Source organism: Stomoxys calcitrans, chromosome 1, assembly GCF_963082655.1.
Source record: "Stomoxys calcitrans chromosome 1, idStoCalc2.1, whole genome shotgun sequence".
NCBI lineage: Eukaryota > Metazoa > Arthropoda > Insecta > Diptera > Muscidae > Stomoxys > Stomoxys calcitrans.
Genome location: NC_081552.1, coordinates 225,141,143 through 225,163,949, shown reverse-complemented (window position 1 = coordinate 225,163,949; position 22,807 = coordinate 225,141,143). Strand labels below are relative to the sequence as shown.

General features: G+C 39.5%; 1 protein-coding gene across 1 annotated transcript in view; it reads right to left on the bottom strand.

Moving 5' to 3' along the window:
• Positions 1-7,209, bottom strand: part of LOC106092080 (uncharacterized) — a 183,236-nt gene extending 176,027 nt beyond the window's left edge. The window contains exon 1 of the mRNA XM_013258835.2: positions 6,389-7,209. The gene's annotated coding sequence lies outside the window, so the exon portion shown is untranslated. The remainder of the gene's footprint in view (positions 1-6,388) is intronic.
• Between the last annotated feature and the right edge of the window lie 15,598 nt (positions 7,210-22,807).

Sequence of the window (22,807 nt, the reverse complement as noted above, 5' to 3'; positions counted from 1 at the left end):
ATTGATGTTGCATAATCGTCTGTGTCTATTCGGATCATGGCAATGATGATGGGCATGCGAATAATGTTGATGGTGCCGATACTAATACCAATCTTGATGAGTATGCTGAGGTGATGTAAAGCAACCTTGTTGCAAGTAACAACATATTCCTCGCAACAATATATTTAAATGTTAATATGCAAATGAATGTGCCATGGGTGTATGGGTATGCATGGCCTTTACGGTTTTGGCATTCATATGCATGATGTATGTCTTTATATAATTCTATATCGATACACATGTATACATGTGTTATGTTTACTCTCACATACCCTTTGCCATAATGTGGCAAATTATGTAAAATGATACGCTGTTCTTATCCAAGTTTATGTCAATATTAGGTAGTATAAATAAATGACTGCATAATTATATGTTACTGTCATGAAGGGACCATAATTTAGCGTTGATTGTGAAAGAATGTAAGAGGTGTTCATTGGTTATAGAGAACTTTAAAGTAAAGCACCCAATATCGGAGTTATTGCTGTAATATTGGGTTGCCCAAAAAGTAATTGCGGATTTTTTAAAAGAAAGTAAATGCATTTTTAATAAAACTTTAATCAAATATACTGTTTTTACACTTTTTTTTCTAAGGCAAGCTAAAAGTAACAGCTGATAACTGACAGAAGAAAGAATGCAATTACAGAGTCACAAATTGTGAAAAAATTTGTCAACGCCGACTATATGAAAAATCCGCAATTACTTTTTGGGCAACCAAATATTAACAAGCAAGAGCCCCCTCATTGATCGCATGTGACAAGTTTTTTGAATGTACCCAGTGATCTCGCTACTAAAGCCTGGGAAGCAAGTGGGATTCGTACAGACCGGTCTCCCTTCTCTCACCAGTAGCAATGACGCTTGAGGGACTGCTCCTCCCTAGCCTCTTTGGAGAGTTTCCATTCGTCGAGCATCAGCATTTATTTCGAAGACTGCGCAGCCCAGCAATTGCTTTGTATGCCACCACCTCACACACATTTGACGTGGTTTCAATCAACCCAGGCCTTGTGATGGAGAAGTTCTCGTAGCACTGGACTTATCGAAAACATTCGACACGATCAGTCATGCGTAACTATTTGAGGACATCGCCAACGAATGCCTTCAGCCAGGCTTGAAATGCTGAGTCACCAATTATCTGTGTGGTCGCCAGTTGTTTGTGGAATTTGGAGATAAGAAGTTAGAAACCCCGAATAGTGAAACATGGAGTTCATTAAGGCGTCTTTATATCTCCGGAATTGTTTAAACTCTACCTATCCTCTTTTCCATCTCCTCCAGACGTTATTGAGATCGTATCATATGCGGACGACTGAACGGTCATGGAATCAGGCCCCCCATCCCATTGTTGACATCAACGATAGGTTAAACGTCTACATCAACGATATTGACTTTTATTTCGCTGCAAGACTTTTGAAGATATCTGCTACCAAATCATCAGCCACATTATTCGTATTGGAAGTGTGAGGTGAATAAAGAGCTAAATGTGAAAGTCGATGGGGCAATGATTCCGGGCATCAAGTGTTCCAAAAAACTTGCTGTCACATTTAACAGCTCTGACACATTTTGCCACATGCCACTGCGATTTGCGATAAGGTCAAAAGTAGAAGCAAAGTCCTCAGGGCACTTACCGGCAGCAGTTGGGGTGCTGACAATGAAACCTTGTTGACCACGTACAAACCACGTACAGATCTGTTAGAATGTCGCTTTTCGTACTGCGACTGGCTGTTTGCTCAGTTCTCACCTCCACCTTCATCAGGAGACAAAAATCCTACTCGTGCGAAGACATAACTACATGCTGCCCAACCAATACCTGTTGTCGCAGGGACCAACCCAATCATCATGTTGTCCATAGGTATCCACTGCCTAGAAGCCTTAAGGTGGATCTTCATGATTTAGAGCGAGAGACAGCAGATGTGGTGAATGTGGTCCTTGTAGAACGACTGCCTCCCCTTGCATCTGAAGAAATTGAGAGTTGTTCTGGCTCAATTACGATCCGGCAGATACAGTCGCCTCAACTCTTACAGAGCAAGGATTGTTGTCGACGTGCAGGATGTGTGTCCCGATAGTGGCCTGGAACCACACGACACACATCATCTGTTTAACAGCCTAGCTCGACCCTGTCGTCTCAGCCCTGATCCCTTGGACGCACCCCACCTTAGTTTTAGAGTTCCTGGCTCTAGATATTCAACAGAACCAAACAGACAAAATATCGAACACAACACACTGCTAAAGCAACAACAACCTAATGGTCAAACTTAAACTGGCTATCTCTACCTTGGTAATACCTGAAATATGGTTTATGGGTCTGATGGTTCCTTTTGTCATACCAGGAAAATCTGTTGACCAAGGTGTGTCATTTAGAGCGATCTCTCTCCTATCACCTATCGCAAATAACTCTTGCCAGTTACTCCTTACCACAGCGCTGCGGTAACTTCGATTAGCTGACCCGGGTCGTAAACTTTCGATGCCGACCACTGCCATTGTGGACTGCCACTAAAACATAACCTGCTTCTATCCAACTTGAGTTTATCCCAACTTGTAGCGATGAACATCGAACTTGGGCTGACTAGATCGTACTAATCTACACTGAGGGCACCATATTGCAAACATTATCAAGTCTGTCTAGGACACTAAACGCCTGATTTTGAATCCTATATCCTCACTTATGCTGGAGATATTTGTGAGGTGATGTTTAACTGGCGTACTCCGCTATAAGAAGAAGGTCTGTTATAATTGAGCTTAAATTTGGTATGAAACTGATGATTCTCCCCTATTTCTTAATGGAATACTCATGGGTTTATTAACAACCAAACACTTTCCTCTGAGTTCGCCTCCACCTATCGCATGATGATGAGAGATGCTATCCTAGGCACAACGTAGATTCGAATGATGTACTATAATGGAAAAATCATTTGTTGAACATAAAAGTTCATAGTCTCTTAATGGTAAATCACCATATAAACATTGCCGCTAATTTTAGCACATGTCGTAAGCGTAGTAGCCAATAATTTCTTTGAATTTCAAAAAATGCCACCACCCTTTGCCAAACTAAAATTAGTGAGGGATTTCCCACATATCAATATCACCACCCCCAACATCATTATCATCATCATTATCGTCATTGTTATCATTAGTCATCAGTTTTTTCCCGTTCAGTGGGCTCTTAACACTTGCGATTGCACGGAGGTGAATGGGTAGGGGGTGGCGGCTAACTAATTACAATGTTCTAGAGCAGCCTATTTGATTATAAAATTGTGACCATTGTTGCTTGTGTTTGTTTTCCTTAGAATTTTTGTTATAAACAAATTATACAATCATTAACAACACCATATTGTAACGTACACATGGCTATGGCTGCTGTCGCTGCCTCTGTGGGGTGGGGTGGGCAAATGTCATTGTCTGTCGTTGGTTGTATTCATACACTCACTCTCTGGTTTTAGATTATTCGTTCTCTCTCTCTCTCTCTCTCTCTTTGTGATGTGGCTTAGTAATAATGTTTATAAATACAGCAACACGTAAGCATTTGTTTTGCATGCACTCACTGCTGTAGGAGGAGAGCTTGTTACGCCTGCATACACTCTCGCCGTCAAACAAACAAAACAAATGCAATCAAACAACACTCATACGCTCAATGTAGCAAAGAAGTGACATCTGCAGCAGCAGCAGCAGAAGACGACTACACCAGCCGACGCAACAACGAAGGTTTGCCAATGCAATTTGCAATTGTTGAATGAAAACGTAAGACGATGCCCCCATTGATGTCGTCGTTGCTGTTATGGTGCTCTGTCATCGTGCTGTTGTTGTTGTGTTTGTTATTAATTATTTTAACTACAAATGTGCCGTCGCCCCCAAACCCCATTGAGCATATGCTAGCATTGTACAATCAGCATTACATACACACACTTACACATTTATTAACCAACAGCGCTGTCTGCCAACTGGACAAACCAGAGAGGCAGAGAATATCAAGAAAAGCTTATGAGAAACAAATTCATATAACACACTAGGCTTGTTTCATAATCATATGGGGTTGTACTCGCATTGAATAGCTATGGTGAATGCTTTGTTTGGTGGCATGGGGGCTTTGACCAGTATGGTGAGTCTAAGTCTAAGAGAAAGAGGTGAAATGACAACATTCATGGAGAGTTAGCGGAAATGGTACGAAGGCCGCTTTAGCAACCCAGTTCTCTTCTCACTCTGTGTTTATTGTCTCTTTTTTAAACAATTATTTTATTTTAATAATTTCTCTGTTTTGTTTTAATATGTGAGTGAGTGAGTAAATGGCATTTGTGTGTTGGCTATTGCCCTCAGAGAACACAACCCAAAGAGTGAGCATGTTATTTGTTTATGTTTACAGTCAGGGACAAAATATACAAATTGTCGTAAATTGATTATTCAATCATTGTGGTTGACCAATGCATACCAATGCATACAAATGTGCAATTGTGATTTGTACTTATATTTTGTGGTGCGATTTTAATCAAGGTTTTTTATATGCATATTTATAAAGAAATAAGTTTTCTATGCTTTTTAACAATTAAATTAAAAAATTATTGGAAATTTGAATAATTTGGTTCTAACCTTGATACTTTACAAGTGCTGGATAGACAAGCTAAGCTCACGCAGCACGGAATAGGGGAACGATTTTGGGATAGGATCTTGAGCATTCGCTGCTGAGTTTGAGGAGGATGGAATTTCGGTCTTTACGGAAGGAGTCAGGGACGGTCTACTCCAAAACTATCAGTTCGGTTTTTGAAACCCGGATTTTGGGTTTTTTTGGGCTGAAATTCCGAATCGGTGACCTGAAAATTCTCATTTTTCGGCTTTTTAATAAATCGGTTTCTTGCTAATAGTTCATTTCTATTCATATTTTGTGACTTTTATCCCTTTGATTTTATTGAAATTTTGTCTTTTGAAAATGTTTCCTTGTTGTGTGGCCTTTAGAGGAAATGTCTTAAAAAATAAATCAAAATCCTGCCTTTGGGGAAAATATTAAAAATTTTTTTCCATAAAGAAACTTGTTAATTAATTTTTTTTTTAATAAAATTTGTTGAAAAGTTGTTGAGACTTATAACAGAACACTATGTGCCAAATTTCAGCCAAATCGGATGAAAATTGAGGCTACCAGGGGCTCAAGAAGTCAAATCGTGAGATCGGTTTATATGGGAACTCTAGCAAGTTATAGACTGATTTAAAGCTTAGGTTATAGACCGATTTGAACCGTACTAGGCACAGGTGTTGAAAATCATAATGGAAAACTACATGCCAAAGTTCAGCCCAATCGGATCGAAATGGAGGCTTCCAGGGGCTCAAGAAGTAAAATCGGGATATCGGTTTATATGGGAACTCTAACAAGTTATAGACCGATTTAAAGCTTACTTGAAACAAATATTGGAAGTCATAAAAGAACACTATGTGCCAAATTTTAACCAAATCGGACAAAAATTGCGGCTTCCAGGGGCTTAAGAAATAAAATCGGGAGATTGGTTTATATGGGAGCTATATCCAAATCTGAACCGATATGGCCCATTTGCAGTCCCCATCAATCTACATCAGTATTAAGTATTTGTGCAAAATTTCAAGAGGGTAGTGGTAACGCGTTCGACCGCAATCGTGATTTCGGCAGACGGACGGACATGGCTAGATCGACTTAAAATGTCGAGACGATCAAGAATTTTTGTACTTTATGGGTTCCTAGATCAATATTTCGAGATGCTACTAACGGAATGATTAGATTAGTATGCCCCCATCCTATGGTGGTGGGTATAAAAACCGGTTTAGTGAATTACAATGTAAGAGATGACAGAAATTGGACACCCATAACTCACCCTGTATTAAAGGCATACAAAACTTTTTCGAATGTGTCTACAAAGTTCCAGAGCAAAGCTTTGTCTTTTTTCGGCATTTTGACTACATTTTTAAGTAATGCATAAAATATATTCAACAATTTCTATTTCGTCCTTCGATAGGCCTTAAAGCTAAAATACTTTTGACGTACACTGTACTTTGCTCTGTTATGGTTAAGGCGTTGTATGGCCCCCCTTCTTGTTTTCGTTCTCTCTCTCTCTCTCTCTCTCTCTGTCTCTCTTTGTCACTTAGAGAGCTTGGTGATTTTGTAACACTCTATTAAAATGTTTGGTGTGGAGGTTGTTGTTTTTTTATTATTGTTGTTGTGGTTGTTGTTGTTGCTGTTTTTTGCTGCTTTCAATTTCAATTCACGCAATCCTATCAGAATTTTTTTTTTATATCATCAAAATCACTTGCATAAGTTTTTCATTCATTCTTTTCCATTGGGGTTTATTTTTTTTTTGGTTTTTTGGAAAATTTGGAATTATTATGAAACAATTTTGTTGCTTACCTTGAAACGTTTGTTTTGGCAAAAAATCCGTAATATTTTGATGATTTATGGCTAGAAAATAATGGCAATGCCTTTTTTATGTTTTGGACTTTTTTTCACGTTGATAAGGATTTCCCTTTTTTACAATGGAAAATTGTTGTTTTTTTTTTTTTTTATTTCTAATGATGCTCTTACACTTGTGTTTGCTTTTTTTTCAGAAAATTTTATTGGGGCGTAACTTGTTTTGTAAGATACGATTTATTTACGTAACTAACTTTTGAATCAGTTTCTTTTGCTTTTACTATTGGATTCTAAGGGGATATTCTCTAGTGAGGGGGACAATTTCAGTGATTGGTTTGGTAGAAATTGGTTATATTTTAGATATTGCGGTAAAAAACATGAAATTACTTTTAAAAAAAGCTATGGCTTTTTTGCTTAAAATTCGCATTTATTCCACACTTTAACACTTGGGTACACTCACACAAAGAAATGCAATGGCGCGAGAGGGGTTTTGCTCACCGACTGAAACGCACACGCACACTGAAACACACTAACTGTCAAAGAGGGGTGCACAAACGCACGTTTGAGTTGGATTGGCTTGTGTTTGCCGTTGGTCCTTTACACAAACACACACACAGGCATGCACAAACACCGCGAAATTGACGAAATGGCCAGACGTGTTTTTGTTTTGATTTCTTTGTGTTTTTATTTTCTCTTTTTGCTTTGATTTTCTTTATATGTATATTTATTTGTTGCGTTTTGTTGTTTTCTTCGATTGAGTTTGAAGAAGACGACGCGGCGAGCGATTATTGCTGCATGTCAACGCCACTGCTAAAAAGCGAATGAATTTTGTTTGGTTGCTCCGCTGCCAACACTATTTTTGCCATATGAACTCAATTTTGTGCTCTCTCTCTCACTCACTCTCGCTCTGTTGATGTGGCTCTGGTTTTTCTTCACTGTGGTTTATAATGGCATGGCGTTGTGTTTTTAATAGCCTCCACATGAACTCTTATGCTATTGGGGAGCTCTCTCCCTCTCTCTCTCTGTTTGCCTTTCGCTCTTGGTTACCTGCGCCTATGTTGACGTCGATGGAACTGCGACTGTTACAGCTAATGTTGCTCTTAATATTTTAATGCTACCTACCATTAGCAGTTGTGGTGGTCACGATTATGTCACAGACCTAACCAGCCGTTGGATTTCGAAAGAGTTGAACATAATGTTGGTGAACCATGCTTTTAAAAATTACAAATCTAATGAATCAATTACTATTAGGTTTATGTGTAAGAAGTTAAATTCGCAAATAGGATTAACCAAATAAACTAAAAATTGCTCATTCTACAATAGACAAAAGTCAACTAGGGAGATGGGTTTCAATGAGAGCAATATCGGGTTGTGAACGTATTTATATGTTGGAAGTCATTAGGGAACTCAACATATACAACATTTTGAACAATGTGAGTGGACAAAAAGTAAAATCGGGATACGAGTTGCGCCAGGTTGTAGAACGATTTGGATTGTACTTGGCATAGGTATTGGAATTTAACTTTATTCCACCACTAAGAAGTTTTTGAGAGGCTAGCTTTACTCGTTCAAAATTTAGAAACAGATGGACAGATATGGCTACAGCTACCCAGAATGAGCATTGCTATAAAAAGGTTTCATAATGGTACACAATTTCAAATCCAAACAAGTAAGAGAGTGCTACGTTCGGCCGGGCCGAATTTTATATACCCTCAACCATGGATCGCATTTGACGAGTACTTTGTGCGGTATCTCTTTTTAGGCAAGCAAAGAATAATGGATGGGAATTTTTATGCTATTGGAGATATATCTAGTTGTAGTACGATTTGGACTATAAATAAATTGAATGTTGAAGACCCTAGAAGAGTCATTGGGTAATATTTCAGTTCATTCGGATAAAAATTGCCGTTGTAGGGGCTGAAGAAGCATAATCGGGAGATCGGTTTATAAGGGAGTTGTATCAGGCTATAGATCGATCGATTAGACCATATTGGATACGTATGTTGAAGGTCATAGGAGCAGCCGTTGTACAAAATTTGAGCCAAATTGGATACGAATTGCGGCCTCTAGTGGCCTAAGAAGCCAAGATCCCAAATCGGTTTATATAGCAGCTATGTCAGGTTATGAACCGATTTGAACCATATTTAGTATAGTTGTTGGAAGTCATAAGAAAACACTTCATGCAAATTTCAGCCAAATTGGATACGAATTGCGCCCTCTAGAGGCCTAAACAGTCAAAATACCAGATCGGTATATATGGCAGCAATATCTGGTTATTAACCGATTTGAATTATGCTTAGCGCAGTTGTTAGAAGTCATAACAAAACACTTTTTGCAAACTTTCAACCAAACCGGATAAAAACTGCGGCCTCTAGTGGCCTAAAAGTGGCAGTTATTTCCGGTTCTGTACCGATTTGAACCATACTTAGTACAGTTATTGGAAGTTATAACAAAACACTTCATGCAAAATTTCAGCCCAATTAGTTACGAATTGCGCCCTCGAGAGGCCTAAGCAGTCATGATCCCATATCGGTTTACATGGCAATTATATCAGGTTATAGACCGATTTGAACCATACTTGGCACAGTTGTTGGAAGGCAAAACAAAAACACTTCATGCAAAATTTCAGCCAAATCGGATACGAATTGCGCCCTCTAATGGCTCATGAAGATCCAAGATCGGGTTATATGACAGCTATATCAGGTTATAGACCGATTTGAACTATTCTAAACACAGTTGTTGAAAGTTATAGCCAAACACTTCATACAAAATTTCAGCCAAATCCGATACGAATTGCGCCCTCTATAGGGCTTAGAAGACAAGATCCCAGATCGGTTTATATGGCGGCTATATTAGGTTATAGATCGATTTGAACCATGCTAAGCACAGCTGTTGGAAGTCATAACAAAACAGTTCATGCAAAAGTCAATTCAAGATTCCATATCGGTATATATGGCAGCTGTATCATAAGCCGATTCGAATTATACTTAGCACAGTTATTGAAAGTCATAACAGAACACATCATGCAAAATTTCAACTAAATCGGCTACGAATCGCGCCCTCTAGAGGCTCAAGAAGAAGTCAAGATCCAAGATCGGTTTATATGGCAGCTATATCAGGTTATAGACCGACTTGAACCATACTTAGCACAGTTGTTGGAAGTCATAACAAAAACACTTCATGCGAAATTTCAGCCAAATCGGATACGAATTGCGCCCTCTAGAGGCCTAAGAAGTCAAGATCCCAGAAAGATTTATATGGCAGCTACATCAGCTCACGTACCGATTTGAACCATATCTAGCACAGTTATTAGAAGTCATAAATTTCAGCAAAATCGGATGAAAATTGCGCCCTCTAGTAGCTCAAGAAGTCAAAATCCAAAATGGGTTATATGCATGGGAGCTCTATCTGAACCGATTTTGTTAAAATTTTGCAATCGTATTGAGACATCAAAAAGAAATTCTCCTACCAAATTTCGCAATGATCGACCAAAATGTGTGGCCACCGCAGCCAAAAAAACACATATCGGATGAAAGATATATATGGACATTTTATCTAAATCTGATCCGATTTGGATGAAATTTTGAGCACATTTTGCGTTACTAAATAGAACGTCTTATGCAAGATCGAATAAGATCGGTGCAAAATTATGGCTACTACAGCCATAATACAGGGTGCGCCAGAGAAATTTACTAAAAGTCGGGCGGTGCCAACTGTATAATACCCTACACCTACCCTATAAGTACAATGTAGGAGCTATATCTAATTCTAAACCAATTTTGATGGACCTCGACGAATGTTTTCAGATGGGTTATTAAACACTCTGTATCAAATGTCGTACAAATATGTTCCAACTGTAGTAACTACGGTTGACAAACGACAACATTATTGCAAATTACTCAAAATCTGACGAACATATATTTTAGATTTAGATTTAGAGCAAACTTCTCAGATATTGTGGTAGTCGTCGAGGAAAGCGTTGTGCAAAATTTTGGCAAGATTGGTCAATGAATGCGCTTGCAGTGGCTCTTGGAGTGAAAATTGGGCGATATACATATATGACATCTATATCTAAATGTTAGCCGATTTCTATGAAATTCACTTGTAATGTCGAGAGTCATAAGAAAATCCCTCCTGCCAAATTTCGAGATATTCGGTTAACAAATGTGCAATTTATTGCAATATTTCTATATAAAATCTGAACCGATTTCTATGAAATTCTCCAGTAATGTCGAAAGTCATAAGAAAATCCTTCCTGCCACATTACGAGAGAATCAGCTAACAAATGAGCACTTTATTACAATATTTCTCAAAATCGGTCGAACATATATATAGGAGCTACATCTAGATTTGAACCGATTTCGAGTAAACTTCTGATATATTGTGGTAGTCGTCGAGGAAAGCGTTGTACAAAATTTTAGCAAGATTGGTAAAAAAATACGCTATCAGTGGCTCTAAAAGTGAAAATCGGGCGATATACATATATGGCAGCTATATCTAAATCTGAACCGATTTCTATGAAATTCCCCAGTAAAGTCGGATGATGTAAGAAAATCCTTCCTGCCAAATTTCGAGAGAATCATTTAATAAATGAGCGTTTTAATGCTATATTTCTCAATATCGGACGAACATATATATGAGAGCTATATCTTAATTTGAACCGATTTCGAGTAAACTTCAGAGATATTCGTCGAGGAGAGCGTTGAGAAGATTACAAAGACCCATGCGTCCCACATTTAGACATTAATCCGATGTAATGCTTCATCGGCCAAGCGCTGCCGCTTTAGTGAAAAACCCCCGCGTGGGAGTTGTTTTTACACGGCTACCCACTGACCTTTGCCCAAACAACGCATTTCAAGTTCATGTTCCCGGAGGAAAACATCTGTGTACCTAGTATAGAAATTAAGTGCAATCAATTGGAATCAAAATTATTGTAAATTTCAATCAATTTTATACCCACCACCATAGGATGGGGGTATGCTAATCTAGTCATTCCGTTTGTAATACCACAAAATATTGATTTAGGACCCCATAAAGTATACATATTCTTGATCGTCTCGAAATTCTGAGTCGAACTAGCCATATCTGTCCGTCCGTCCGTTTGTCGAAATCACAATAGCGGTCGAACGCAAATTGCAAATGGGCCATATCGGTTCAGATTTGGATATAGCTCCCATAAAAACCTATTTGGCTGAAATTCTGCACATAGTGTTCAGTTATGACTTCCAACAACCAAGTACGCTCCAAATCGGCCAAGAACCTAATATAGCTCCCATATAAACCGATCTCCCGATTTGACTTCTTAAACCCCTGGAAGCCGCAATTAGCATCCGATATGGCTGAAATTTGGCACAAAGTATTCTGTTATGGCACCCAACAATGGAGCCAAGGAGGGTTCAAATCGGTCTATAACCTGATATAGCTGTTCTTGATCGATTTGAACCGTACTTGTCACAGTTGTTGAAAATCTTAATGGAGCACAATGTACAAAATTTCAGTCAAATCGGATGAAAATTTCGGCTTCCAGAGGCTCAGGAAGTCAAATCGGGAGATCGGTTCATATGGGAATCGATGGAAATGGATCAAGAACATGATATAGCTCCCGATTTGTCTTCTTGAGCCCTTTCAAGCCGCGATTTTTATCCGATTTGGCAGAAATTTTGCATATAGTGTCCTATTGTATTATGGCTCTCAACAACTGCGGTCCAAATCGGTCTATAATTAGATTTAGCTTCCATATTTTAACAGAATCCATGGTGGTGGGTTCCCAAGAGTCAGCCCGGCCGAACTCAGCATGCTTTTACTTGTTTCAATTGGATCATTTAATTAAATTTAATGACATTTTCCAAAATTTCTATCATTTGTTTAATTGGATTTTCAGTTTTTTATACCCTACACCTCCACTGTGGTATAGGGTATTAAAACTTTGTGCATTTGTTTGCAACGCTAAGAAGGGGACGAGGTAGACCCATTGATAAGTATACCAATCGACTTAGAATTACTTCCTGATTCGATTTAGCTATGTCCGTCTATCTGTCGGTCCGTCTGTCTGTCTGTCCATGTATTCTTGTAATCAAGAATGCAGGGCGCATTTGTTGTCCGACTGTCACAAAATTTTGCACAAGTCACTTCTTTGGTCCAAGGACGAACGGTATTGATTTGGAAAAAAATCCGTCTAGATTTAGATATAGCTCCCATATATATCTTCCATCCGATATGGGCTTTTAAGGCTATAGAAGCCACATTTTTGGTCCGATCATTAAAAAAAATTTGCACAATATGTTTTTTTTTTGTCTCAATACGGGTGCGGAATTTCATAAAAATCAGTTCAGATTTAGATATAGCTCCCATATATATCTGTCATCCGATATGGCCTATAAAGGCTTTAGAAGCCACAATATTTGTCCGATCTGTACAAAATTCTGCATACAATGTTTTACTTAACGTTCCAATATGTGTGCAAAATTTCATAAAAATCGGATCAGATTTAGATATAGCTCCCATATATATCTTCCATCCGATATGGACTTTTAAGGCTATAGAAGCCACAATTTTGGTTTGATCTTGATAAAATTTATAGTGAGGGCTTTTATTTGACATCTTAGTCTTTTTGGCTAATTTGACGTCTTTTAAAGCACATCCAGATTTAGATATATTTATTTGACCTTAAATGCTCTAGTAGGCACAATTTAGGTCCTATCGTCAGATCGTCAAATCTTACTAGGTTCCATTCAAGATATCAGTAGGTATGCAAAATTAAAAGATGTCTATAATTCAAAATAGGTTCCGTGTATTAAAAGTAGTGCGCGGACTCAGTGGTGTAGGGTATTATATAGTCGGCTCCGCCCGACTTTTGCCTTTTCTTACTGTTTTAATTGAAAATTTTTTCCATTACTTTTGCAAAAACGGTGATTGATATTATCATTTGCGTGATTAAAGCAGTTTCAATTAGAATATTAATTGGATCACTTAATTTCGAGATTGATTTTTATTTTTTTCTGTGTGGCGCACCCTGTACTACATATTGGATAAAATGTATGTATGAACGCTATATCTAAATCTGAATCGATTTGTTCCAAAATCATTTCTATTTTTGTTTTCTTGATGAGAAATACCAATCTACAAATTTTGAAAACGCTGGCTTGTGTCAAATAGTTTTTATCTCAAATTTTCAATTTCCGCCCATGGTGCGCTGGAGAGCGTTTCAGGGTTCGTTGATTATAACACAACCACACACAGTTCAAATGTTACGTCACAGCTTTGCTTTGAAAGCATTTTTGTTGCCTCAGTTACACATGCTTGCGAGTAACTGACTAGAGATTGACTTGTCTGCCTGACTGCTGCAATTGTGTCGCCTTGATTGTGTAAAGAGTAGGTTGTGGTTGGGCCCCCCCCCTCCCCCATTAAACTTGGTTGCGTGTATTTGGCGCGGTTGTGAAACATTGTCACCGCAACAAATTTACTTTTACTTTGCCTTTGCCTTTGCTTTTTTGTTGGTCGGTCCTCAATGCGGTCTCTTTACAAAGGCAACGTGTTGCCTCTTTTCTCTGTCGGTATCTGACATTTTGCTATGGGGAAAGGGTAAAAGAGTACCAAATAGCAGCAGTAGGAGCCTACCTCTCTCTCTCTCTCTCACACTCTCTCCTTTCGTCTTTCTCTTTTCGGGCTACATTTATGTTGGATACATTTTACCGGCATAATAACAGCGACCACTAGCAACAATTATGCTAATATATAAAGTTCAGTCAATATTTGTTTGTATGTGAGCTTCGGTATGTGATAAATGTGTATGTGTACAACATTAGTTTGTTGATAAATTGCAAAGGGGAGCAACCAAGCTATAATCGGCATCAAATAGCTTGGCTACTTTTGCTTGCTTATGTTTGAAAATGTGTTCGTGTGGCAAACGTCATACCCATAATTGTTGTTGCTAAATTCCATAGTTTAAGTTATGGTCATGCATCCGGATGAATACATATGGGTAATTTAATCGAATTTGCTTCCACTAAATGATGGATATTGTTGTTCGTATCTTGTTTAGTATTAAAGTCAACATCACACTCATGCATGAGAAGTTAAGATTTAAGGGTTTAACATCTCTGGCTTTTAATAAAATTGTTATAAATAGTTTTAACGCTATACTAGTGTGGATAGGGTGGTAATATTCAACACCGATGTTAAATACATCTCAAAGGGGACCATAGGAAATGATATAGCTGAACCGATCTCCTTATTTGACCTGTGATTGCTATAAAATTTGAAGTTATATTGGCCTTTCTCACAACGGTGGTGTGTGTAGTTTAGTACTGGCCCTTGATCGTCTCGGTAGGCGAGTTGATAGCGGGGGTGCGGGGATCATGGATTCGATTCCCACCGAAGGCCTGACCTGTCGCTACTGTGGTATCACAATTAACTAAAATGGCCCAAATGAATCTGTTTAAGAAATAGACTGTCACTCTTAACCAAACTACATTGCCGCTTCTACAACTATCCCAAAGTCCTTCAGAGATGAAGACCAAATTGGCGATGACAGAACATTTGTCCCATTAGCCGAGCGTAGAATAGCTTTCCAAGGGCCTAGATCTTCTGCGCTCCTTTTAAAATCTGTTGTTGTTATAGCAGTTTGTTGTGTTCGATCTTTCGTCTGCTTGATTCTGTTGAGTGTCAAGATCCATGAACTCTGCGTCTAAGATGGGGTGTGTCCACAGCGATCTGGGTCTGAGTCGAGTGGGTCTGGCTGGGCTGTTAAACAGGTGACGTATATCGTTTGGTCCCTTGTTAAAATCGGGACATACATCTTGCACGTTGGCATCAATACTTGCTCTGTAGGAGTTGTGGCGGCTGCATCTATCGGAATCTAATTGAGCCAGAACTACTCTGGTTTGCCGGGGGAGGTCAATTTCTTCAGGTGCAATGGGAGTCGGTCGTTCTCCAACGATTACATTCACCCGGTAGCTATTTACCGCATCTGCTACCGTGTTTGCATGAATGTGGTTTAGACACGCTTCAGTAAAATCGGATCAAAATTGCGCCCTCTACAGCTCAAGAAGTTAAGATCTAAGATAGGTATATGTGGCAGCTATATCAGGTTATCGACCGAAACTTCATGCAAAATTTCAGCCAATTCGGATGAGAATTGCGGCCTCTAGAGGCTTAAGAATTCAAGATCCCAGATCGGTTTATATGTCAGATATATCAGGTTTTGAACCGATTTGAACCATACTTAGGACAGTTGTTGAAAGTTATAACAGAACACCATGTGCACATATAAAGCCAAATCGCTTAAGAACTGCGCCCTCTAAATGCTCAAGAAGTCAAGACCCCAGATCGGTTTATATGACAGCTATATCAAAACATGAACCGATTTGGCCCATTTACAATCCCAACCGACCTACATTGATAAGATATGTTTGTGCAAAATTTCAAGCGTCTAACTTCACTCCTTCGAGAGTTAGCGTGCTTTCGACAGACGGACGGACGGACATGGCTAGATTTATTTAAAATGTGACGCATATTTCGAGGTATTTTGACGCATATTTCGAGGTATTACAAACGGAATGACGAAATTAATATACCCCTCATCCAATGAAAATGAATTTGTGTTTGTTTGTATGTATGTTCCGTATAGTCTCAAATCGATTTTCTTGAAATGTTCACAGATGGTGCATTATGGACCCGTGGTGAAAATAGGGCACTCAATTTTTTTAATTTTTGAAGGGGGGGCGGACCCTCCCCCAAATTTTTAGAAATGCCAGATCTCGGAGATGGATGGTGCGATTTTAGCGAAATTATGTATGTAACCAAAAAACAAAAAATTTTGGTGTCCAAAATTTGGTTGGGATATATACCTAGGGGGCCACCCCCTAAGACCTACCAAATATATATATTGACCAATAACGACAATATGGGACTTAAATGAAAGGTATTTAAGATTAGAAAACGTACCTGATATCCAATTGTCGGACCAAGTGTTTGAAGGACCACCCTTACCCTCTAAACACCCCCAAACAGGGCAATATTGGACTCAAATAAAAGGTATTTTAGGGTAGAATACGAATCTGATATGCAAATGTGGGACCAAGTGTTTTGGGGGCCGCCCCTCCCCAAAAACACCCCCCAAAGAGGACATATTTACGACCATAGCAATATGGGCCTCAAATGAAAGGTCTTTGCGAGCAAAGTGCGAATCTGATATCAATATTTGGGAAAAAGAGAATATGGGGCTACCCAACCTCCATAACACTACTCAAATAGGACATATTTGCTGACCAATGCAATATGTGGCTCAAATATAAGGTATTTGAGGGTAGAATACGAATCTGATATGGAAATGTGGGACCAAGTGTTTGGGGGACGGCCCCTTCCCAAGACACCCCCCAAAGAGGACCTATCTACGACCATAGCAATATGGGTCTCAAATAAAAGGTCTTTGGGAGTAAAGTGCGAATCTGATATCAATATTCGGGAAAAAGAGAATATGGGGCTACCCCACCTCTATAACACCACTCAAATAGGACGTATTTGCCACGAATCTGATATATATTTTCAGGGCCAAGTTACTGAGTGACAACCCCCAAATCGGACATTTTGGCCGACTATGGAAATATGGGGCTCAAATAAAAGCTATTTGGGATTAGACCATGAATCTGATATCAGCATTCGGAACCAACTGCCTAGGGGAAGTCCCATCCACATAACAACCCCCATATTTGACGTATTTGCTCACCATAACAATTTGGGTCTTAAAGAGAATGGAGCTTCATATCGATAGGTTTTTTGGGCCCCATACCCCAAACTGGACATGTTTACTGACTTTTGCAATAAGGGGTTTAAATGGAAGCTCTTTGATATTAGAAAACGAATTTGTTATCCAATTTTGAGGCCAATGGCAGCTTGAGGTTCAAATAGATCATATTTGAAAGTGGAGCACGATGCTGATATATTTTCAGGGCTAAGTGTTTGGGGAACCACTCTCTCCCTAAATCGGATATATTTACTGACCATGTCAATGTGGGGCCCAGTTCAAAGGGAGTAGAGCACGAAATTGATACCCATTTTCGGCACCAATTTCCCGAGGGTCTTCCCCCTTCCCAAAAAAACCGGCTAACAGCAATTATTTACAGACCATCGCAATATGGTCAAACTAGGGTATGTGGAAGTAGAATTCGAAAGCACGGTGCTGATATTTTTTTGCAGAGCTAAGTGTCTGGGGGGCCATCTTCAACTTCGAAAAGACCCCTAAATCGGACATACATTTTTACCGATCAAGGCAATTTTGGGGGTCAAATGAAAGGTATTTGGGAGTAGAGCATGAAATTCAGTCCACACCACTCCCTAAACCCACCTACCACCACTCTGGGGACTTTCCCACTCCCAAAATGCCCACGGGAATATCGAGCTCAAATAAAGGCTTTTAAGAATGGAGTACATCCAATAACCAAACTTAAATGACTCTTAACCCTTCGAGCGAATTCATAGACCCATAAAGATAATATTTACCTATACTCTTTTCGCAGCAAGGTATTTCACTGAAATCTCTTTAATTGTCGAAAATAAATATTCAAAGGATAATTTTGTTCCATATAAAGTGAAAGAAGGCGCAGCCGGCGGTCCCGGTTCAGCTAGTAGCTCCCATATAAACCGATCCCGATTTAACATCTTGAGCCTCCAGGGGGTACAATTATTAACACCTTTTTTATGACTTCTGCTATGACTCTGAAAAACTCCGCCAAGATTGTTCCAAGTCGGTATACAACCTGATATAGCTCCCACATAAGCCAATATTTTTTTTTACAAAATAATCCAAAATATTGAATTGGTTCATGAAATTTAGCTTTTTATACCCACCACCATAGGATGCGGGTACGTCATTCCGTTTGTAAAAAATGCAGATTTTGCCCATAAACATTCCACTAAGGAAGAGGGGCAAACTTCTCACATATCAATGAGTGCAGTCCGATTCAAGTTTAAGCTCAATGAAAAGGGGCCTCCTTTTTATAGCCGAGTCCGAACGGCGTGCCACAGGGCGACACCTCTTTGGAGAGAAGTTGTACATGGCATAGTACCTCAAAAATGTTGCCAGCATTAGGAGAGGACAACTACCGCTGAAAATTTTGTTGATGGTCTCGCCAGGATTCGAACCCATGCGTTCTGCGTCATAGGCGAACATGCTAACCTCTGCGCTACGGTGACCTCCTCCTTCGGTTTGTATCACCTCGAAATATTCATCTAAGACCCCATAAAGTATATATATTCTTGATCCTCTCGACGTTCTAAGTCGATCTAGCCATATCCGTCCATCCGTCTGTCGAAATCACGATAGAGGTCGAACGCGTAAAGCTAGCCGCTTGAAATTTTACACAGATATTTAGTATTGATGTGGGTAGTTGAAGACTGCAAATGGGCAATATCGGTTTAGATTTTGATATAGCTCCCATATAAACCCGATTTGACTTCTTGAGCCCTTGGACTTCTTGAGCCCGATTTGACTTCTTGAGCCCTTGGAAGCATCCATTTCGATCCGATTTGGCTAAAATTTTGCATGTAGTGTTCTGTTATGACTTCCAACAACTGTGTCAAGTACGGTCCAAATCGGTCTATAACCTGATATAGCTCCCATATAAACCGATCTCCCGATTTGACCTCTTGAGCCCTTACAAACCGCAAATTTTATCCGATTTGGCTAAAATTGTGCATGTGGTGTTCTGTTATGACTTCCAATAACTGTGCCCAGTGCGGTTCAAATCGGTCAAGAACCTGATATAGCTCCCATATAAACCGATCTCCCAATTTGACTTCTTGAGCCCCTGGAAGCCGCAATTTTTATCCGATTTGGGTGACATTTTGCATGTAGTGTTCTGTTATGACTTCCAGCAACTGTGTCAAGTACGCTCCAAATCGTTCTATAACCTGATATTGCTCCCATATAAACCGGGTTTCGGATCATCCTTATTCGGTTCCTAGAAGCTTTAATTTTTGCTGGTTTGACAAAAGTTTGGTATCTAGAATATAATAATGCCCTTCAACTAGGTTTATTCTGTATAAATTTTTATTAGAATCCTTGGTGGTCGGTTTCCAAGATTCGGCTCGGCCGAACTTAGCACGCTTTTACTTGTTTGATTTAGGACACTTCACTGAAGAACACTGAGAATGAATTGAGGCGGCCCAAGTCGGCCCTTTTTAGATCCACTCTGCTGGAATTTTTAATTTTCAGACAGTTAATGTTTTATTTTTGCCCCTTATTTAAGACTAACGCTTCTAACCATACGTTCATGTCTGTTAAACCTGTCGTTGACAAATAAGCTTTCAGGTATGTACTCTTTAAAATAGGTCCAATCGTAAGAAAATCATAAAAGGTTCTATTCAATGTTTCAAAAATATGCAAAATTAAAGTCTGACTAGATTTTGACATAGGTTCTAAGCATTGACAATAGTACGTAAACTCGGTGGTGTAGGGTATTATATACTCGGCTTTGTCAGACTTTTGCCTTTCCTTGCTGGTTTGAATTTTGAGTTATGACACTCTTGCAAAAATTTGAGTCTTGAATACCCACTGCTACAATTATGGTTTGTATTGTCGTTTAACTAGTGCTGTTGAACTTGAGCTTGAAATTTACATTTGTGTGACTACACATTTGTATAAAACAGGCCAACAAGAAAGCTACTGTGTGTCTATTTACGAAAGCAACAACAAAGAGAAAGCTTTCATTTGGCTTTCTTTCAAACATTGCCATTAGAGCAATTACAGTTGAGAAGGTGGCTGCCAAAGCAGGCCTTTACCACAAGCATCATATCAACTGTAACATGAAATGGATTTTACTCGGAAAGCTTTCAATGGCTTGCGATGTAAGACATCTGTTTTGCAATAATTAAAAATCATTAGTTGGTAAGGAGATGTGCTTGTTAAACGCTGCATGCTGATATTCTGGCAATGGGATAGTTCGATATTATATTGAACTAGTTGGGCGGGCACGCTCCGCTGCGCCTTCTTTTACTTTATTTGGAACAAAAGCCTCATTGTAATGTTTATTTTCGACAATTAAAGATCTTTTAGTGAAATACCATGCTAATTTAACTAACAGTTTAACAATATAAGTGCCTTTATCTGAATCCCACATGATCTTGGTATTGGTCTACGAATTTAAGTTTGGATGTTAGGTGTACTCATGATGTCTGATTTAGTGGTGTTTTCGGGGGAGAGGTGGTCTCCCAGATACTAGGCCCTGAAAAAATATAAGCATCGGGCTCTTCTCTCAAATACTTTTTATTTAAACCCCACATTGCCATTGGCTTAAGAGTCGTTTACAGGATGAGGCGTCCCCCAAACACATGGCCCCAAAATAGGTTATCAAATTCGTTTTCTAATCTCAAATACCTTTCATTTGAGCCATATATTGGCATGGTCGAAAAATTTTTTTCTTTTGGGGGTGTTTTGGGAAAGGCGTGATGCCCTAAATACATGGCCCTACATTTGGATATCAATTCGTATTCTACTCCCAAATACCTTTATTTGAGCCCCATATTGCGATGGTCACTAAAAAATTGCTGTTTGTGGGGTATTTTGGGAAAGAGGTAGAAAATTGGTCCCGAAAATGGGTATCAATTCTTGCTCTACCCCCAATACCTTTCATTTAAGCTCCACACTGACATGGTCGGTAATTATGCCCGATTTAGGGTTGAGGTGGTCCCCCAAACACTAAGTCCGGAAAATATATTAGCAACGTGCTCTATTCTCATATATCTATATATCATTTATTTGAACCCGATATTGCCATTGCCTCAGAATTGGATATCAAATTCGTTTTGTAGTCTCACTTGAACTCCTTATTGCAAAAGTCAGCAAATATGTCCGGTTTGGGGTATTGGCCCTGAAAACTTTGAATATTTAGTTCCACTCTTTTTAAGACCCAAATTGTCTTGGTGAGCAAATACGTTCTATTTGGGGGTTGTTATGGTGGTGGGACGTCCGCTAGACAGTTGGCCCCTAATGTTGATATCAGATACGTGGTCTACTCCCAAATACCTTTAATTTGAGCCCCATATTTCCATAGTCGGCAAACATGACCGGCTTGGGGGTGTTTTAGGGGATGGTTGGCTACTCAGTGAGTTGGCCTTGAAAATATATATCGGATTTGTATTCCACTTTAAAAACCCTCTTATTTGAGCCTCATATTGCAATAGTCAGAAAATACTTACAATTTGGGTGGTGTTGTGGGGGTGGCGTGGCCCCATAGACACTTTTCCCGAATATTGATATCAGATTTGTGCTTTACTCCCAACGACCTTTCATTTGAGCCCCATATTGCTATGGTCGTAAATTTTTCCCCTTTGGGGAATTTTTTTGGTGAGAGGCGGTCCCCCAAACACTTGGTCCCATATTTGGATATCAGATTCGTATTCTACATTCAAATACCTTTTGTTGAAGCCCCATATTCCCATGGTCAGTAAATAAGTCCAGTTTGGGGGGTGTTTTGGGGAAGGGGTGGACCCCCAGAAATGTGTTCCCACATTTGGATATTAGATTCGTATTCTACTCGCAAATACCTTTCATTTGAGTACCATATTGCCATGGTCGGTAAATATGTCCGATTTAGGGGTGTTTTGGGGCTTGGGGTAGTCCCCCTAGCACTGGGTCCGACAATTGGATATCAGATACGTTTTCCCATCCTAAATACCTTTAATTTGGGTCCCATATTGTCTTGATTGGTCAAAATATATGTTTGGTAGATTTTAGGGTGGGGTATCCCCCCTAGGTACCCCATCCAAAATTTTAATACCAAATTTTTATTTTTGGGGTACTATATGAGAGCACACAAAATTTCGCTTAAATCGAACCACCCATCTCCGAGATCTGGCGTTTTTGAAAATTAGGGTAAGGGGGAGGGTCCGCCCACCCCCCCCCCCCCCCCCCCCCCCTTCAGATATCAAAAAATGTAGTACCCTATTTTCACCACGGGGTCATTGTGCAGCATCTGTGAAAATTTCAAGAAAATCGGTTCAGCCGTTTCTGTGTCTATAAGGAACACACAAACATACAAACATTGTTTTTCAAAAGTATGTGAAAGGCCCAACATTTGTATACCTTCCACCATAGGATGGGGATTTACTAATTTCGTCATTCTGTTTGTAGATCCTCGAAATATTCTTCTAAGACCCCATAAAGTATATATAGTCTTGACAGTTTAAGTCGATCTAGCCATGTCCGTCCGTCCGTTCGTCCGTATGTCCGTCAGTCCATCCGTCTGTCCGTCCGTCTTTCCGTCCGTCTGTCCGTCCGTTCGTTCGTCTGTCCGTCCGTTCGTTCGTCTGTCCGTCCGTTCGTTCGTCTGTCCGTCCGTGCATCTTTCCGTCCGTCAGTCTGTTTGTCCGTCCGCCCGTCGGTTCGGATTGTAAATGGGCCAAATCGGTCCATGTTTTAAT